The 18,873-nt window shown below is 39.7% G+C and overlaps 1 protein-coding gene across 1 annotated transcript in view; it reads right to left on the bottom strand.

The window, feature by feature from the left end:
* Positions 1 to 18,369, bottom strand: part of PRKCQ (protein kinase C theta) — a 217,549-nt gene extending 199,180 nt beyond the window's left edge. The window contains exon 1 of the mRNA XM_036762109.1: positions 18,308 to 18,369. The gene's annotated coding sequence lies outside the window, so the exon portion shown is untranslated. The remainder of the gene's footprint in view (positions 1 to 18,307) is intronic.
* Positions 18,370 to 18,873: the final 504 nt, after the last annotated feature.

The raw sequence follows: 18,873 nt of genomic DNA, 5'->3' as shown, positions 1-18,873 counted from the left end.
GTCTATCTTTCCTGTCTTGTTCCTTTTAGTCAGTAAGGTACTGTTGAAAGAGTACTAGAATTTGCAATTGGGAGACCCGGTGGTTTTGAGGCCCTGTTCACAAATGACAAATGAGCAAATCACTCACCGTCCTTGAGCTAGTTTTCTTATCTGTAAGATGGGGATAATGATAGTCGTATTCTGTCTCGCAGGTTTGAAGAAAGCATTCTGTAACTCATAAATCGTAATAAAAATGTGAATTATCATTATTATTTCTATTCCTTTCCCTTCACCGATGCTGTACAGGTACTAAATAATGCAAGAATGTGCCTTACTCTTTGCCCCATATGTTAACAGATTTACCAAACATTTTATTTTAATGAGAGCAGATGTATAGTCTATCACGGGAAAAGTTCTAGTTCAGATAGTCCTCAGTCTTACGATATTTAGCAAGAAGGCAGAACTTAATAATTAATAGCAGTAATAATTAGATTATGAATTCCTTGAGCGCAGTGACTGTCTTCTACTCTTCTCTGTCTCCGCAGCTCTTAGCACACTGCCTGACACATAGCAGCCATTTAACAATGTTTACTGAATGACCAACTAATAATAGTTAGCAGTTATAGAGCATTTTAAGGTTTATAAAATGCTTTATATATCTCATTCATTGTCTTAGGTGTTGTTTGAATTGTTTCAATCCCGTCCAATTCTCCGTGACCCCATCTGGGGTCTTCTTGGCAAAGATACTGGAGTGGTTTGTCATTTCCTTCTCCAGATCATTTTACAGATGAGGAAACTGAGGCAAACACGGTTAAGTGACTTGCCCAGGATTACCCGGCTAGTTAGTATCTGTGCCTATGTAGTTCAGTGCATATGCAATTTCAATGTCAGTACTCCCTCTGTCAGTGCGGATCACAACCGAGCTATACCTTCTCTTCCCCTATGGTGATTATCTATATTCTTCCATAGATTCTCCAAGCTGATCTGTTCAATTAGACTAGATGGTCTCTGAGCCCTTCCAGCACGAGACCTACGATTCTATGGTCTGCTACTGTTCAACCTGTCCTTTGCCTGGTGGTCCTCCCTTTCTGATCATTCATTTTTTCAATAAGCCCATTTCCTCATTTGTAAAATGAAGGTGTTTGATAGAATGATTTTAGGTCCCTTCCAGTTCTAAACTGCTGTAATTACTCAGTACCTGACCTACAGCCCTAAAGTTAGATTTCTGAGTGGTACGATCAACCCACTGTGGTTAAATTACTCTGAAAATTTTAAGGAAATTACATTGTCATTAAAATTATAGTTAAAGTCTTCCAGATTCGCAAGCATTTTCCAACGAGATTATTTTCTTTTTCTCATCCTGGCCTTTTTGTTTTTTTGTTTTTTGTTAAGTGTACTTATAAACAGCTTTGGATTTGTCTGAAAGCTTTTGAAAAAAAAAAAACTGTCTTCATCCAGCTGTGCAGAGACAGTCATTCCAATGATAAGAGGAAGAAAATAGTCACATTAGGCTAATTACAATAACATTTACTAAACATATGGAAGTGAGTCATGCAAAAACCCTACATCAGAGATAACTCCCAGAACACTGGTTAGACCAAGTAGGGCCAGGGCCTCAACCTGTGATTTTACTGATACAAGGAACTCTCAGATGAGGTAAGTTTCTTCACCGGTGCAGGTTGGCACTTAGCAGATTATAATCTTAGAGAGTTGCCTAGAGCCCTGAGAGTTTAAGATGATTTGCCTAGGATGACCCAGAAGACAAACTTTAATTCAAGTCTTCCTGGTTTCAAGGCTAACTCTCTAACTATACTATGATGCTTTTATTGGTTGCTTCCCCCATACGCACCCACCCACCCTGTACCCTTCCCCCCAAACCACACACACAGCAAAACAAAACAAAAAACCAAAACCTAGGCACTTGTGAAATACTACCTGATAACAGAAGCTAAAAGAAAGTAGATGATCATTTCCATTTAAGATGAAGGCTGATAGATAACAGAATGAAGATTAGAGAAATATTTTAGGAGAATGTCTAATCTCGATTTGGAGAACCCATAATTTGGAAGGAATTCCCAACCATCACATCCTTATTCCTGGGTAACCACAATCACACAATTTCTCTACCACTGTTGCAGGGCTGCTGGGTATTAACAATTACAAAAAAAATTCACAAAGCCAACCCAACTTTGCCCAAACCTTATTTCTTTTATAATATAACTTTGCACAGACTCTTACTGCCACTTGACAAGTGTTTTTGTTGTTCTATCACCGCATTTGGGGTTTTCTTGGCAAATATACTGGAGGGGTTTGCCATTTCCTCCTCCAGTTCAATTCATAGATGAGGAAATTGAGGCAAACAGGGTTAAATGACTTGTCCAGGGTCACACAGCTAGTAAGTTTCTGAGGCTAGATTTGAACTCAAGAAGATGAGTCTTCCTGATTGTATGCCTGGAAATCTATCCATTGTGCCACCTATGTGCCTGCAGAGTGTTCTTCGGTTCTACCCTAATTGACCCCTCTATCTCATTCCCTTCAATGTCTGTTCCAAAATTTCTTTTTCTCCTCTATATCAGTGACTTTGCCTGTGTACTTTACTAAAATGCTTGAGGTCATCTGACAGGAGGTCTTTTAAGCCCTGTCCTCTCAAATACTCAGCATCACCACTTCCTTCCTACTTGTTCCGCAAGAGATATCCCCACTCTTCGCTAAGGCTAATCTATCTCCCTCTGTTCTCTATCCCATTTCTTAAAAGGTGGTGCCCAGAACTGCATACAATACTCCAGAGATGGTCTGATCAGGGCTGAATAAAGTCTGAGGACTGGGTGAAGGAGCTGGAGAAGAAAAGGCTTAGGAAGGGACGTGATAACTTTTCTATATTTAAAATGATGTCACATGGAAGAAGGATTAGACTTCTTTTTGGCCACATGAGACAATGGGCATAAATTACAAATTTAGACTTGAGGTAAGAAAAAAATCTTTGTAACTAACTAATGCAAAGTAGAATGTTGTTTGGCAGCAAGTTCTCCTTTGCCAGACATCCTCAAGGAATGGCCAAGTACTGTATAGAGGGAATTCTTCTTAAGATATAGATTGGACTAAACAGATTCTGAGGTCCCCACCACCTTTTTTCTTTCACTATTTCCTTTTACTTCCTCCATATTGCTTCTAAATTTCCAAACTGGAAAATTTGTCTATCTGCAATGCTTCTATTTCCTTACTACCCACGGTGGCCTAAATCTGGATTCCACCCACTCTACTCAATCTACTCTCACAAAGGTCATCAATGACTTCCAAACTGTCAGATTCAATTGTATTTTTTTCTTGACTTATTTTCCTTTTTCTCTTGCCTTAAGATATATTTTTTTCAGAGTCTGCTGTCCTTGCTCTCTTCTCTTCTCTCTTTATATCTTTCTTGGCAATTTCATTCACACCCATGGCTTCAACCAGCACTTTTATGCAGAGTGATTTCCAATCTACATCAATAGTCCTGACCTCTCTCTTTTAGGTTTCAGATCCCTATTTCCAACTGCCTTCAGAATACCTCCATTGCTCCCTAAAATTCATGTGTCTAAAGTCAAGCATATCATCTCTACTCCTAAATCTGTTCCTCCTTCTGACTTCACTATTTCTCTCCATAGAACTGCTCATTCACTTTGTCTACCAAATATTTCTACACTGTTGGAGTTATCTTGGACTTTTTTCTCTCCATCTTTCATATGCAATCAACTATTGAGGTCCCTTGATTCCAGCTCCACATCTCCCCCATCTGTCTCTTTCTACTGTCATTACCTCTTCCCCCTGCAATTTGTCCTGTAAGCTGCTGTCAGAACAATCTTTCTTATATGTAGATCTTGTCATATCACTTCTTTGCTCAAACACTCTCTGTGGCATGTTGCTTTATGATGAGTGGTTTCATGTGTGTATCTCTTCAGCTTGATTTTAAATTTATTGGAGTCAAGGATCATGTCTTACTTCTTTTATATGCCTAAAGTACCTTTGTACAGGGCTGAACACACAGCTGTCACTTGATAAATGCTTGATAAAGGAAAAAACAAAATCCTCTTCTAGGCTTTCCATTGCTTCTGTAGTAAAGGTCAAACTCCTTTGTCTAGCTTTTGAATGAAAGCTCCTTGAGGGCAGAGACTGTTTCATTTTTATGTTTTTGTACCCAGCACCTAGCACTGTTTCTGGTAAGGCACTTAATATAAATGCTTGAATGAATGAATGAATGAATGAAATTTATGGCCCTATAGAACCTGGTATCAACTTCTTTTTCTCATCATATTCCAAATTGCTCTCCTTCCAATACTCTATGCTCTTTGTCTACTCTTTGTCCAAATATGTCTGTATGTGCCTCTATATGCATACACACAAATATACATACACATGTGTAGATGTTAGAAGCAATCTATTACTATGAAAACTAGGAAAAGGCAGTCTTGAACTGATTTTGGGAGAATTTTAATTCAGAGATTACTTGGTCTATTGGTAGCTTGTATTACAAAGAATAATTTTAAATTATTCCATTTTTAAAAATTAAATTCAATCTGCTGGGTATGAAATAAGTTTGAAATGGGTTTTGGCATTGAGTAATTAAGAATCAAGTCCAATTTGACTTTTTCCAGACTGGAATTTGTGGTTTCTTTGAGATATTTCAAGTAGGGCCAGGTTATGAACCCAGCTCTTTTTTTCCATGAAAAATATATTTCCATATTTGCCATGTTGCAAAACAAAAAAAAACCAACCCTCCAAACAATGAAAAGTGAGAAATATAAAGAAAAAGGAAAAAATACACTTCAATTTGCACTTAGAGTTCATTAGACCTCTTTCTGGAGGTGGTATTTTTCATTATGGGTTTGTTGGAATTGTCTTAGATCAACTGTGTTGATCAGAGTAGCTAAGTCTTTCACAGTCGGTCATCAGTACAATACTGCTGTTACTGTGTACAATGTTCTCTTGGTTCTGCTCACTTCACACTTCATTGGTTTATATAAGTCTTCCTAGGTTTTTCTGAAACCATCCTGCTCATCATTTCACACAGCGATATAGTATTCCATCACAATCATATATCACAATTCATCCAGTCATTCCCCAATTGATTGGCATTTTTTCAATTTCCAATTCTTTGCTGCCACAAAAAAGCTGCTATAAATATTTGTGCACATGTAGGTCATTTTCTCTTTTTTGTGATCTCTTTGGGATACAGACCTAGCAGTGGTGTTGCTAGGTTAAAGGGTAAGTACAGTTTTAGAACCCTTTGGAATCCAGGTCTTATGACTTCAAATCCAGTGTTCTTTCCACTATACTAAAGTTGCCTCTTTAGAAAGGAACTAGCTAAATGAATAAATCTTTTTCTTCTTGGTTCTGAAGACTTTTTTTTTAACTAAAGAGGATTGCAATTTCTCTCTCACAAATCTGACTTGTTCTCTTGGCTGCAGTTACAATTGGCTAAACAACTTGAAAAATAGCTTCATCTGTGGATAGACATGGTGCTGGAAAATCTGGAACATTGTCAACGGAAAAGATCATTGATTTCATATATTTAAATGCATGCATGCCGGGCCTATACTGAGCACGCTTGTAACTTTCCCTTTGATTAATGAACATTTTAATAGATTCTTACAGTCTCTTTTTCATAGTTGGCTTCCATTCTATCAGCTCTGTTGGACTAAAATATGAATTTCAGTGTAGTGGAAAGAATTTTATCCCAGATTTAGAGATTGAAGGGTTCTTAGAGATATAAAATCCAATACTTTCGTTTTACAGATGAGGAAACTGAGATACAGAGAACACAGGTGACTTTCCTAGGGTCAAACAGCTAGTAACTATCCGAAGCAAGATTTGATACCAGTTCTTCTTGATGCCATGTTCAGCGTCCTATGCCACTCCAGAGACCTCAGCTTAGGTCCAGGCTCCATTGAGCCCAGTCCCCTATTTCCTGATGCTATTTCCAGTTATCTTCTCATCTACAGAGCATGGATTATGATTTTTTTATCAAGTTGTTCTTGTTTGTTTTTTCAACAAGATGATCTCATGTTATTTCAGGGTTATATAGTGACTGCTGAATTCTGAATTGTAAATAAAATATTATATTAAGCAATGGAAATCTCTTCCCATCTCAGACACTTTTCTCTATCCTAGAGTACCTCTTGTCGAAAGATTTCAAGTGTTCTATAAATATTATATGGATCTCAATGTCCATTGATAAAGGAAGGGATTATAGTATTAAAAATCCTTTCTAAAAATAAGAGGCAAAAACTAAACTAGAAGTCTGAGTATCTTTGGTAAACATTTAACGCTTCTTAAGCTTCACAACAGGGCTCTTACCTTCCCCTGACCACTAAAATTACCAGGTGCAATTGTGCAATTGTTTAATTTCTTACTCTCTGTTTCTGCAATTATAAAATGGACTCTCTTCTCCTTGCCCTCCACCCCCTACTCAAACCACTCACCACATAATTTAGTTACTTCTAGATAGGTCAAGGACCTACTTCTGATTTCCCTGAGAACTCCCTCTATGTAAACGTTTGGGGGCCTGTCTTTTGCAGGTGTTCTTAAACTGGGGGTCTGTGAACATTTAAAAAAATTTTGATAACTCTATTTCAGCATAATTGATTTCCATTGTAATCTTATTATTTTACTCTATATTTAAAAATATTTTGGGGAGTTCTTAGAATTTCTCAGGTTGCTGAATGGGTGCCTGATATAAAAATGGTTAAGAACTCCCGACTTAGAGGGTTTCCTGAGGTTCAGAGAGAGAAATTTCTTGCTGCAGACTCAGAAAGTGTTGGAAGAGGCACTTGAACCCAGGTCAATCCCTACCCTAAATCCAGGGCTCTATTCATTATATAGCATTTCTCTCCAGCCACTGGTAGGCCATAACAGTGAATGAGACAGCCCATTGGACTGCTTGAGTTTATATGAAACATTCTTCAACTTCCACAAAAAAGTTCTGCAACTTGCGTAAGGCAAGTGAGGTAAAGGGCATAGAAAAAAATGATGGAGGAAGAGGAATTTTATATTCTTGCCTCAGATGCAATATTAGGTAGCTATGGTGCTGTCATTTTCATAGACATAAAAGGCATTGCTAATGTAGCTAATACCATATCTTCTGTATTTTCTGAATATTATCAGATTTATTCTGTGGCAGCATGGAATACTAGATAGAGAGCTGGCCTTGAGGCCATAAAAACAGAGGTTCAAATCCTGTTTCTGATGTGTACTGGCTGTGTGATCTTGGGCAAGTCATTTCAAATTAGTACTGTCCAGGCAACTCTCTGAGTCAAAGAGGGCATCGGCATGGACTGATAAGAGTAAATTTCTTCTCCTATAGCAATGAAATCATAGATCTGGTCCCTATCCCCTATCCTACTCTAAATCACTATTCTTCTTTGCAGAAGGACAAAAAATCCCCAGAAAACAAAAACATGGTTCCCATTTAGCTATTTTATTGTGCTCGCATCTTGTAGGCAGCAAAGTCCTTGGTACTGTTGGAGGGCTCAACATCAAAAACAGGGATATTTTTTAATGAATGGAAATAACACTACAGAAAATTCCATTTGGCTTGCAGCTGAACCCTCCAGTATAAGCTGGCTGCTCTAATTAAAATATGAGCTTCTTGAAGGCAGGCAGGGACCATCTTGCTTTTTGATCTGTATTTCCATCATTTAGCACACTGCTTGGCACATAGTAAGCTTTTAATAAAAGCTTTTTCACTCATCCACATATATTTGTACGTGTGTGTGTATATAAATGACATAATGCACACATAGTGACAAAATGACATAACAGACATCAACTAATGTCTATTAGTTCATAATTCATATAATGACATTAATTCATGCAAAGAGAAGCAAGCAGAGCCAACCAGACAATACGTGCAATGACTGGCAATATAAATGGAACAAAGAAGAGGAACAAAACAAGATTGAATGCTGCAAAATTATAACGTCAAGTCTGGCCCTCAAGAAAAGACATAAGAAGACACTTCTACCACCCTCCCTGCAACCTGCATGCCTTTGCAGAGATAGCGGTCCACAGCTGCAGAACATTTTGTATAATGTCAGAACTTTTTGATGCATCAGTAAGTCTTGCTTACTTATTTCTCTTCTTTTTAAAAATTGTTTGTTATGAGAGCTGGTTCTCTGGAAGGGTGATAGAAAGGGATACAAGGAGGAAGATATAAATAAATATCTGCTTTTAAAAACAACATTTATCCTCAGGAAACAATTGATTTCAGAAATGAGAATACTTCTTGTATCATTTTGAGTATTACTAACATCATTAGGGCTTGGAGGTAGCTCTGAGATCTTAAAGGCTATGGTTGCAAAGTACAAGCTTTGCCAGATACTACTGATCTGAAAATAATAGCTGATAGCTAACATTTATACAGCACTTACTATGTGCCAGGCACTGGGCTAGTCTCTTCATAATCATTATCTCAGTTGCTCCTCATGACAACCCTTGGAGGTAGGTTATTATTATCATCCACATTTCACAGATGGAGAAACTGAGGCAAATAGAGGGTAAGTGACTTGCCCAGGGTCACACAGCTAGTAAGTGTCTGAGAACAGATTTGAACTTTGGTCTTCCTGACTGCAGGCCCAGCTCTCTATTCACTGGGCCACCGAGCAGCCCCGTCATTTGGAAAGGTCCTTAGAATGTGCCTAGGGATGTCATCTGGGAGCCAGTTTAAGTTTGGAGAGGCCCATCACTGGGAGGCTGGTCATTTAGAGAAAAATTTTTCTGGATGCAACAATTCATGAAGGCATTTTGCTTTATAATGCATAAGAACCATCTTTCACAATTACTTGTTATTCATTGTTTATAGTATTATTTTTCAATACCTCAAAAGATATGTAACCTCTCCACATGCATAGTGATGAAATTTCAGATCTCCTGAGATACAAAAGAATGCAAGGGACTCTAATCAGCAATAGTTTTTCAAAGGTATATATGTTATTTGTTTTATGATTTTTGTTTTTCTTCTTCAATGGCATTGGGATGGAAGAGAGGGAAGGATGGATGAGGGTGTAATGTGACAGATGGGAATCAAAGATTGTTAATGTTAGAAGGTACCATTGAGATCACGTAGTCCACCCTCTCCTCCAACTTCAAAGAGGAGGAAAGAAAAGAGAAGCAGGGTGGGGGGGGTAGGAAGAGGAGGGAGAAAGGGGACAGGGAGGGGAGGGAAAAGAGGGAGGGAGAATCTCTGTAATGAATTATAGACTCTATAAGGTCAGGGAGTTTTTCATTTGTTTGTAGATCTCCAACAACATTATCCCAATTTGTACATGCCTAGTTGAACAACTGATGACTGAAATAGTAGTACGAGTCCTCAAGTACATTATAAGTTAAATAGGTTTTTGTGGCATGACAGGGACTGTTACCTCCATTTTGACACCATTTACATGGGAAAATGGGTTTACATTCTCCAAGCTACCTACTTACATGGACTCATCACCCTTTTGTAGGCTGAGGTCTGTGATTAGGCCCATAAAGAAGTGGTACAGGCAGTGTGCACTACCTTGGAAATCAGCTTTGGGAGAAACTATAGAGCCCCAAACCAATATGTGGGGCTCTAATGTGACATGGTTTTTGCATGTGTTATTGTGTATCCTTCATTCTCGAAGATGACCAATGACATCATGAGGGTGATATCTTGACTTGCATGTGAACCGGATTTAAATGAGGCAGAGCTGCCCGAAGTCATTGGCCTTACTCTCTCCTCCAGAGTCACTGAAGTCCAGTGGCAGGACAAAGTCAAAATAACCGGCAATGGCTTGGGAGGCGGTATATAAGGAGGCCAGGCACAAAATGGAAAGAGACAAAAAGCAATCTCTTAAAAGAGCAAAGTAACTAATGCATGGCATCTCTGAATGTACAGTGAAGATGAGCTTCTCCCTAGCAATAAGCAGGTCATTCTTCCAGTTTGTTTTCTGAGGAAGAGTGTATGGCTGTTCAATTGTTTCAGTCGTTCCTGACTCTTTGTGACCCCATTTGGGGCATTCTTGGCAAAGATACTGGAGTGGTTTGCCATTTCCTTCTCCAGCTCATTTTACAGATGAGGAAACTGAGGCAAGGGTCACGTATTTAGTAAGTATCTGAGGCCAGATTCAAACGCAGGAAGATGACTCTTCCTAACTCCAGGTCCTGCACTCCATCCACTACACCACCTAGCTGCACCTCCCTTAACCAGCCTGGTTGCAGTGGATTTACCCGTAACACTAACTGCACATACCTTTGCTTTCCCTAGAGAACCCTCCTGATACAATTTTCTTGGTTAGTTATTCATAAGGTACATATATAAGTGAGAGAAATGATTATTTCTCGCTTGTATTAATAACTAATTATTGAATTAGGACCAAGGTTTTTCCCCTTTTCTACTTCCTCATCCTGAAATCAACCAGCATGGGAAATCTCTCTCAAAGACTGAGATCTAATCAAAGACAGTAAAACAAATTCCAAGTTTAGGCTAATAGGTGCATGCCTGCTTATTGCGTTTGCTCAGACAGGTCTGGGAAAATGTGGGTTCTCCCTTTTTTTCAGACAAATGATGTGGAAATTGAAAGTCCCTTTGACCAAGACTTATGTGATCCAAGTCACATATTCAAAGAACCTCACTGTAATATACCCACCTCCATTATAATATTCATTCTCTCATTAATGTTAACCAGTCAGAATTGATTGCCACCCTCAGGAACACCTGCTCTCCCAATGGCATAAAACTGTGAGACCACTTCCTTGAGGGGTCTTTGGTCTAAGAGAGAGATAGCCAAATGACCATCCTTTTTATTAATAAACATGCTGGAATTATTAATAAAACGATTGTATTACCCAGATCTTATGTCTCTTGAACTTTTTAAAAGTCACATAAGTATATATTCAAGCAGCCAAATTGTGTTTTTCTGTAGTACAGATCTGACCATATTACTTCCCTATTTGATAATCTTCATTGGTTCTCTGTTACCTCTAGGATCCAGTTACCTCCGGGCCCCAACATACCTTTCCAGCGTTATTACACATTTTACCTGCTCACATACTCTATGGTCCGATCAAACTGACTTTGCTGTGCTTCACCCATGACTTTCTATCTTTCGCATTTGAACCTTCACCAGCCATTCCCTTTGCCTGGAATGCACTCCATCCTCACCTCTACCTCTTGGCATCCTTTTTACATGCAGCTCTTCATCCCCCTAGCTGGCAGTGCCTTCTCCATGCTTCCCTAGCTGTTCCTCATGGCTAAAAAAACACCAAGAAGCTAACAATCTTGTATTTCTTTTGTATATTTTGTACACGTAGGTATTGTCTCTCTTCAAGAGAATGTAAACATTTTAAGGCAAAGAACTGTTTCCTTTTCGTCTTTGTACCTCTGTTGCTTACTAAAGCATCTGGTTCATAATAGTTACTTAATAAATGCTTGTTGACTTATAGTTCTCATCGAGTACATAAAAGCCCAGTATTTGTGCATCCCTTTAGGTTTTTTCTTTAAAATTTTTTCATTTCATTTTATTTTTTGATTAACCTTTATTTTCTCTCCCTACTACCCCCTTAGAAATGACAAAACGTATTATTAATGAATAAGCATAGTCAAGCAAAACAGATTTTCACATTGTTCATGTTGAAAAATCTGAGTCTCATTCTGTATCTTGAATCCATCAATGCCACGTCCCCCCCCCACCCCGTCAAGATAGCATAGCTTATCCTCTTTCCTCTCGCATCATAGTTGGTCACTGCATTGGTCAGAGTTCTTCGAGTCCATCAAAGGTGTCTGTTTTTACAATGCTGCTATTATATAAATTGTTCTCCTGGTTGTGCTTACTTCACTCTGCATTAGTTCATAAAGGTCTTCCTAGGTCTCTCTAAATCTATCCTTTTCATAATTTCTTATGACACAATATATATTCGATTACATTTATATGCAGTACATAATTTGTTCACCTACTCTGCAATGAATGAGTACCGTCTTAAGTTTCCAGCTCTTTGTCACAGAGCTGCTATCAATATTTTTGTATATAAAGTAACAATAATAATAGCTAGCATTTATATAGCAATTTAAGGTTTGCAAAATACTTTACAAATATTATCTCATTTTATCCTTGGGTGGGAGACGCTATTATTATCCCCATTTGACAGAGTAGGAAACTGAGGCAGAGGTTAAGTGACTTGCCCAGGCTCACAGAGCTAGTGTCTGAGGCCAGATGCTTGATTTAAACTCCAGTTTTTCTGACTACAAGTCCAATGCTTTTCTCTTTCTTTGATCTCTTTGGGCATAGGCCTAAATAGAGGTATCACTGTGTCATAGAGTACGAACAGTTTAGAGACCACTTGATTTTCAAGGGTTTGCTGATCCTGTCTTAAGGATAGTGTCTACCACATAATAGATAGGTCCAAATAAATGTCTTTCCATTTACTAATCTCACTGATGTCTAAACAGCTAAGAGCAGCATACCTCTTCTCCTTTGACCTTTCCCTTTGCAGACCAGAGCTGCAGACTTTTAGTAAACCAACCAGCTGAGCTTCAACAAATTTATAAAGTTGTACAGTTATCTCTTCCACATCACGACTTTCCCCATTGTGGTTTTGATATACTGAGGGTCAGCATAAGAAATTAAATGGGAACTTTTTTGGGGGAGTTCTAAGGAAGTTGCAGATGACACGCAAAGGCCAACAGAAAACACAGAAAAAGTTTAGACACTCAGAAATGCATAAAATATATGTATAATACAGTATTGTATAATATCATCCAAATTTTACAATTAAGTAAACACCCCATAAAAGAAAAAATTCAGACTTCCCTGGTACAAAGGGAGGGCCAAAAATTTTTATGTGGATTTTCCAGATCACAGGGTGGCACCCCTAACCCCTGTGATGTAGAAGGGATAAATGCACTGTTGGTTAGAGACTTGGAAGTTTCTGATATCACTCTATCCCCTTTCAAATGATTGCAGTCTTCAAGCCTGTGCTCCTGTTTCTGGATTCCTAAGTCTGTGAGTAGGAGCAACTCTTATAACTAAGAACTAGATTAAAAAAATAAATAATAATGCAGGAAACCCAAATTTACCTGGCACTGAACTGACTAGTACATGAATAGGTCAAACAGACTTGGTCCCTACGCTCTGGAAGTTTACCATCAAACAACTAGATAAATCCTACCAATGACCCATTTTAAACTCCCCCCTAATTTGTCTACTTTGTAAATTCAGATCTTTATATATCTGGTTTGCTTAAAATGAATTCTGCCAGATAATGCAAAGGCTAATTATCAAGGAGAGTAAGTTGCTCCCAACTCAGCTCAGAAGAATTCAAAACAGGGTCTGGCAAGAAGGTCCACTGCTCATGACTGGTGAGAATCAAAGCCCCAGGCTGCAATGGGCACCAGTGGCAGCCAATATGGTAGAATGGCCACAAAACTAGGGATCAGAAGGTGAGAAGCTTTGTGCCACCTCTGCCAATACTGACACAGTCACACAGACTTTAACCAAGTTATTTAACCTTTCTGGGCTTTCAACACTTTCAACTGTAATATTAGGGGATTTGATTGGAAGATTTCCAAGAGCCTTTTCTACTTTGATATTCTACAACCAACCTTGATTGGTCTGAGGAAGGATGGATATACAAATTGAGCAGTAGAAAGTCTCTGTTTACTCAAATTACAGACTGTGTGCTTTGGGACTGGAGTTGGGCATTCAGGTTTTCACATGTAGAGAGCATTTTATGGGCTGCCAGTCCACTCTAAGGTGAGCATTATCCTTTGCCCTTCCCCTGATGTCACAGTCTACAAATGCCTATGGCTTTCTCCCACCCCCATTTTCCTTATCACCCTATGATTGTGCATAGTTGCTCATTCACATGAAATAAAGAAGCAGCTCCTTAAACAATGCAAGAGAGATTTCAGTGTAGCTTAGTATTTCTTAAGTCCCCCTGCTAATTCAGCATATCTTTTCTTTTTTTAACCAAAGTCATTCATCATTCTTGTAAATCATTGGATATGGGAAAGAAAAACTGGATGCAATTCTCTCTGTATATCACTCAAGTAATCAAGGACATTTTAAATGGGAGATTTTAAATTTTAAAATAAAAGATGCAGGAAGGAGGCTGTGATTTTCATGGCCTTAAATGAAGAAGTAATTTTCCTTGTTTTCAAGTATAGATTTGATTTTGGGCAAAGCCAAGAGAAAATAAATGTGGAACCAAACTCACGCTGCCTGCCTACAGTTCTCTTCTGAATTTTCATAGTCAAACCACACTCTAAAAATGCATTTGGGGGAAACTGTTGGAAATAAACGAACTTAAAGTTGACCACAACAATGGAGAAGTCACCTGAAGCCAAATAAAGCTTGAGTTAAGGGGCTGTCATCAAAGACGGACTAATGCAGTGAAAAGCTTTTAGAGAAGTCTTTACAAATGTACCATTTCAGATATACAGGAAGAGTTTCAAACCAGAGGATATTAATCCTTAATTTAAAAGCAGGAATATTCTTCTATAAAAAGTTTATTGTGAAATATTATAAGCCAATTGTTTTGCTTAAGGAATGCTTTCAGGATCAAAACATCTAGCATTCTTGAATCCTAGTTACAGGCTTGTACCCTAAGCCTCAGACTTTGGATCACATCCATAGGGGATTTTAGGGAAAACAACTGCTTCATTGCTGGGTAAGGAAGGATTTGGCCTTTTAATATATTAGCAGTAGAGAAGGAGAATATTGGACCCTTGTAGAAGAGAGGGCCAGAAGAAGTGAGATGGGGAGGAAATTGTCTGCAAATACTTGACCCAAATGAAAAGATTTCAAATGCATGCACTTAATAAAGATGACATAGGAATTGAAGCCACATTATATATGAAGAGCTCAAAGGAAACAGAGAATCTGCTTTCTGCATAGATAAGCAAAGGATAAAGCACCAACTCTGGAAACAAGAGGTCTTGTGTTCAAATCCTACTCCTGGTGCTTGTTATCTATGTGGACAAGTCATTTAATTTCTGGTTTGTTAGAGTGACTCACAGCGGGTGGAAAAGCAGATGCCTAGAACACTGACAGGGTAAGTAACTTGCCCAGGGCCATGCAACCAGTGTGTGTCAAAGGCAGAACAGGAACCAGGTCTTCCTGGCTTTGAGCCTAGCTCTCTATATTAAGAACACTGCAGGTTCAGTTTTTATTCCCATTCCTATCCCTTTCCTCATATGAATGGTAAGAAATTGGGAAAGGTAGCCTACATTTGGAGCCAGAGGATAAATCATGTGCATCACCTTCATCCATTCCAAAGTGGTGCTAGTGGTTTTTAGACTCCAGAGGCTTTTTAGATGACACAGACATCAGTTGCCTCATCTGTAAAATGGAGTTGGACTAAATTACCTTTGATATCCTCTCCAGCTCCAAGTCTGTAATCCTCTGTAGGAGTAGGACTAGAAAACACGACTTGTTTGGTGCCTTGTAAAAATTGCCATTTGAAAATAAAGTCATGGAAATGAAGATGGCAACAGCAAAACGTACCCAAAAATCATCCTGGAGGATTTTTTCAGTTTGAAAATAGATGGAAAAAAACCATAGCTCATCTGAAGCAAATCAAAGGGAGGAGCAAGCCCAAGTTACTGTTTATCTCAGATAAATGTTTTCAAGACAAAAAAAAATCCTCAGCGCAAAGCATAATTACTAACCTGGAGGAGGAGCTTCGCAGCTGAGGTTTTTTGTGTAAGATCTCTGAAAACTTTTCCATCCTGTCTTTAAATGGCTTCACACAAAATCAGCAAAATAAAAGGATTAAAAAGTTAATTAGGCAGTCAACACCTGCTTGCAAACAATAGAACTAATATATGGACATCGGTGGAAACTAGAGAGCTAAAATAGCTGTGAATAACCCTAAATGTAATTTGCTATTGTAGCAACAAATGCTACCCTCCATCCTGTTTGATATAGCATTTTACAATGACACTGTGCATATGCAGTAGGCAAGGAAAATTACTAGAGTTAAGTTTGGCAAGAAGCTTGGTCCTGGAGAGGAGTTGAGATGATGTACCTCATTCCTTTTTTGGCAGAGGAAGGCAACTATGGATATGGAACATTGTACATATTGTGCAGCTAGATGGTGAAGCAGAAAGAGCACTGGGATTAGGAAGACTCATTTTTATGAGTTCAAGTTCAAATCTGGCCTCAGAAGCTTACTAGCAATGTGACCTTGGGCAAGTCACTTAATGCTGTTTGCCTTGGTTTCTTCATCTGTAGAATGAGCTGGAGAAGGAAATAGCAAATCACTATGGTATCTTTGCCAAGAAAACCCCAAATGGGGTCACAAAGAGTCGGACATAACTGAAATCACTCAACATAGTGTCTGTTAGATTCTACTAATGTGTAGGTTGGTTTTGCTGTACTATTTAAAAAATTTCTTTAAAAATTCTTAGTTATGAAGGATAGGAAATAGGGTAAGGGTATATTTAGAAATGAAGGTAATGTAAAGACAAAATGTGTCTATTTTTTAAAAGGAAAATTTGGAGAACATAGAGAACCACGATGTAGTATCACATTGTAGGAAAGAGAACTGGGAAGACCTCCTTCACTCTTCAATCTCAGTTTCCCCGGCTGTCAGATGTTTTCACCACCTATCTCAAAGGGATGTCCATGAGAAAAGTGTTTTGTAAATTGCAATTATGGAATTGTGAGTTATTATAATCAGCAGAACAAAATGAATAAGAGTCTTAAAACTGACTTAGAACATGACCCAGGAGTTTCTGCAAACTGATGAGGCTGGTCTCCAAAATATTCCCTATACAGAATAACACACACACACACACACACAAGCTATGGCATTAATAGCTGATTTCTAGAGAACGGAGGAAGGGTAGCAAATACAGGCAGCTACTATGCCGCTGGCTTCCTTCAGGGAGGCTTCGAAATCATTAAGATTAGAGTTTAAAAACTGTTCTACTCTTGGCACAGACAGAATAGTTAAGGAAATATAGTGCACGGACAGTCTCTGACACTCTGAAGAGCAGAAAGACAGTAAAAAGTCAGTTCAATTACATCTTGCTAAGTACTTAGGAAAGTAACAGTCTTGGGGGTAGCAAGGTGACCCTCGATTATTCTTACTCTATGCTATGTTGGCAAAATACCATCATTCCCTACCTTTCATTTAGCTATTTCCTTGTCTGGCCTCCATTCTTCCCGTCAGTCGGTGACATTCCTAAATAATCTCTTAGTCCCACAACTGTTAGCTGACTCAGCTTCTTTGGGGACAAGACAACATTGCTGCTGGGGAGATGTCTTTGCAGACACCTCCTGGTGGGATTGTCTCCCAGGAAAATGACCACAACATATCATCCTGCCATCCCTCAGATGGGACCAAGACAATCTCCACTACAGAATCTCAGAGGCTTATTTATATTACCTGCTAATCTCTTAGGCACAAAATGTGATTCTGGCTGTAGAAACAGGCTCATTTTCTAAACATTCGATAATAAGGCTTAAAAACAGTGACCCAGTTGGTTGCATCTCTGAGTAGGAAACCTGGCTTGGTTGTTATGTTTCCAAAGACCCCACCTCACGCCCCCACCCCAGTTTATCAGTTGGAACGGAAATTATTTTGGTTTAGAGAGGAAAGGGTGGTTGTGGTCAAGGGGTGTTGGCTGTGCCAATGAATTCTGACATGGAACGAAGTGTATCTTAATTTTATTCCCTTTTCTGAATTCCTCTTCTCGCAAATACTTTTAAAGGATTTACGCAACTCCTCCAGTATATAGGGAACCACACTAAACGGATAGATGACACAAGGTGAAATGAGACAGTGGGGAGGATAAGAGGGAAGAGGAGGCGATCCCTACAAGTGAAATGACTTTCCCAGAGTTTCACAATTAATAAATTGTAGAGCCAGGATCTAAGCCCAGGTTTTCAGACTCTAAACCCAGTTTTCCCCTCCATGTATGTAAAGCAACATCCTGTGTAACTAACAATCAAACAAAAAGAAGCAAAAGGGTGTTTTCTCCCCCACCTCCCCCCCCCCTTTTTTTTCAATTTCGTTCTCACTCCTGCTTCTTTCAGACCCTCAACCCTCTTCCTGGAAGGTTTCAAAGGCTTCGCCCCGTTTGCCTCCACCCCCCCTCCCGCCCCCTTCCCCTTAACACTCCCCTAGGCCCCTAAAGCTTTTTTCCAAAGCCAGCCCTCAGGACTCAGCGAACGGATGACCCAGCAGGGCGCACAAAACAGCCCAGAGCCCGCATCTCCACGCCAATCCCCACCCGGACGGACCTTCTTCTACATTGGCAGAAAAGTTGGAGCCGCGGCGCTTCTCTACCCTCCCCTACGCCTCCCTTCTCCTGGGAAAAGAGTGATCTCACCTGCCCGGGCTGGCTAGCAGAGAGCTGGAGTGCGCTAGAGACCTGTCCTGTTAGATGGCCGGCTGCTGGACAGCTGCGCGTCTTCCTCGGTGCGCTCTAGGCGAACCCGTCTGAATGTTTGTGGCTTGTGCGCCCTTCGGAGCGGACCAACAACAAGCTCAATGCTGCTCCCCCGGCGGCCAAGCGCAGACTGGCAGCTCGGGCGCAAGCAAAGGTTGCTGCCGCGTTCTGTGTGGGCTGCGCGCACCGCCTCTGAGGCTGGGGGGGGGGGGGGGGAGGTCGCAGGGCTGGGAGTTACCACTGTCTCCACATCCCCCCGGACCTTTAGGTCCTCTCCTGTTCCACCTGGGATCCTCGTCTTCCTAAGAATAGAAAGGGTAGGGTTTGAGGTTCTCCAGAAAACGGGCTGCGAACTGTTTCCTCTTTTCAAGTGTTCAGTGACTTTCCCCCCGAGAGTCTCCTTTCTCCCACTCCCTCTTTCTTCACGCCCTAGTATTGTTCTCTCCCTGCCTGGGATGTTACAGGCATAAAGAAATAAAACCCGCGACAGATTTAGATCAACTTCA

This window comes from Trichosurus vulpecula, chromosome 5 (genome assembly GCF_011100635.1).
Source record: "Trichosurus vulpecula isolate mTriVul1 chromosome 5, mTriVul1.pri, whole genome shotgun sequence".
In the NCBI taxonomy this organism is placed as follows: domain Eukaryota; kingdom Metazoa; phylum Chordata; class Mammalia; order Diprotodontia; family Phalangeridae; genus Trichosurus; species Trichosurus vulpecula.
The sequence above is the reverse complement of the archived record's forward strand: the minus strand, read 5'-3'. Positions and strand labels throughout refer to the sequence as shown.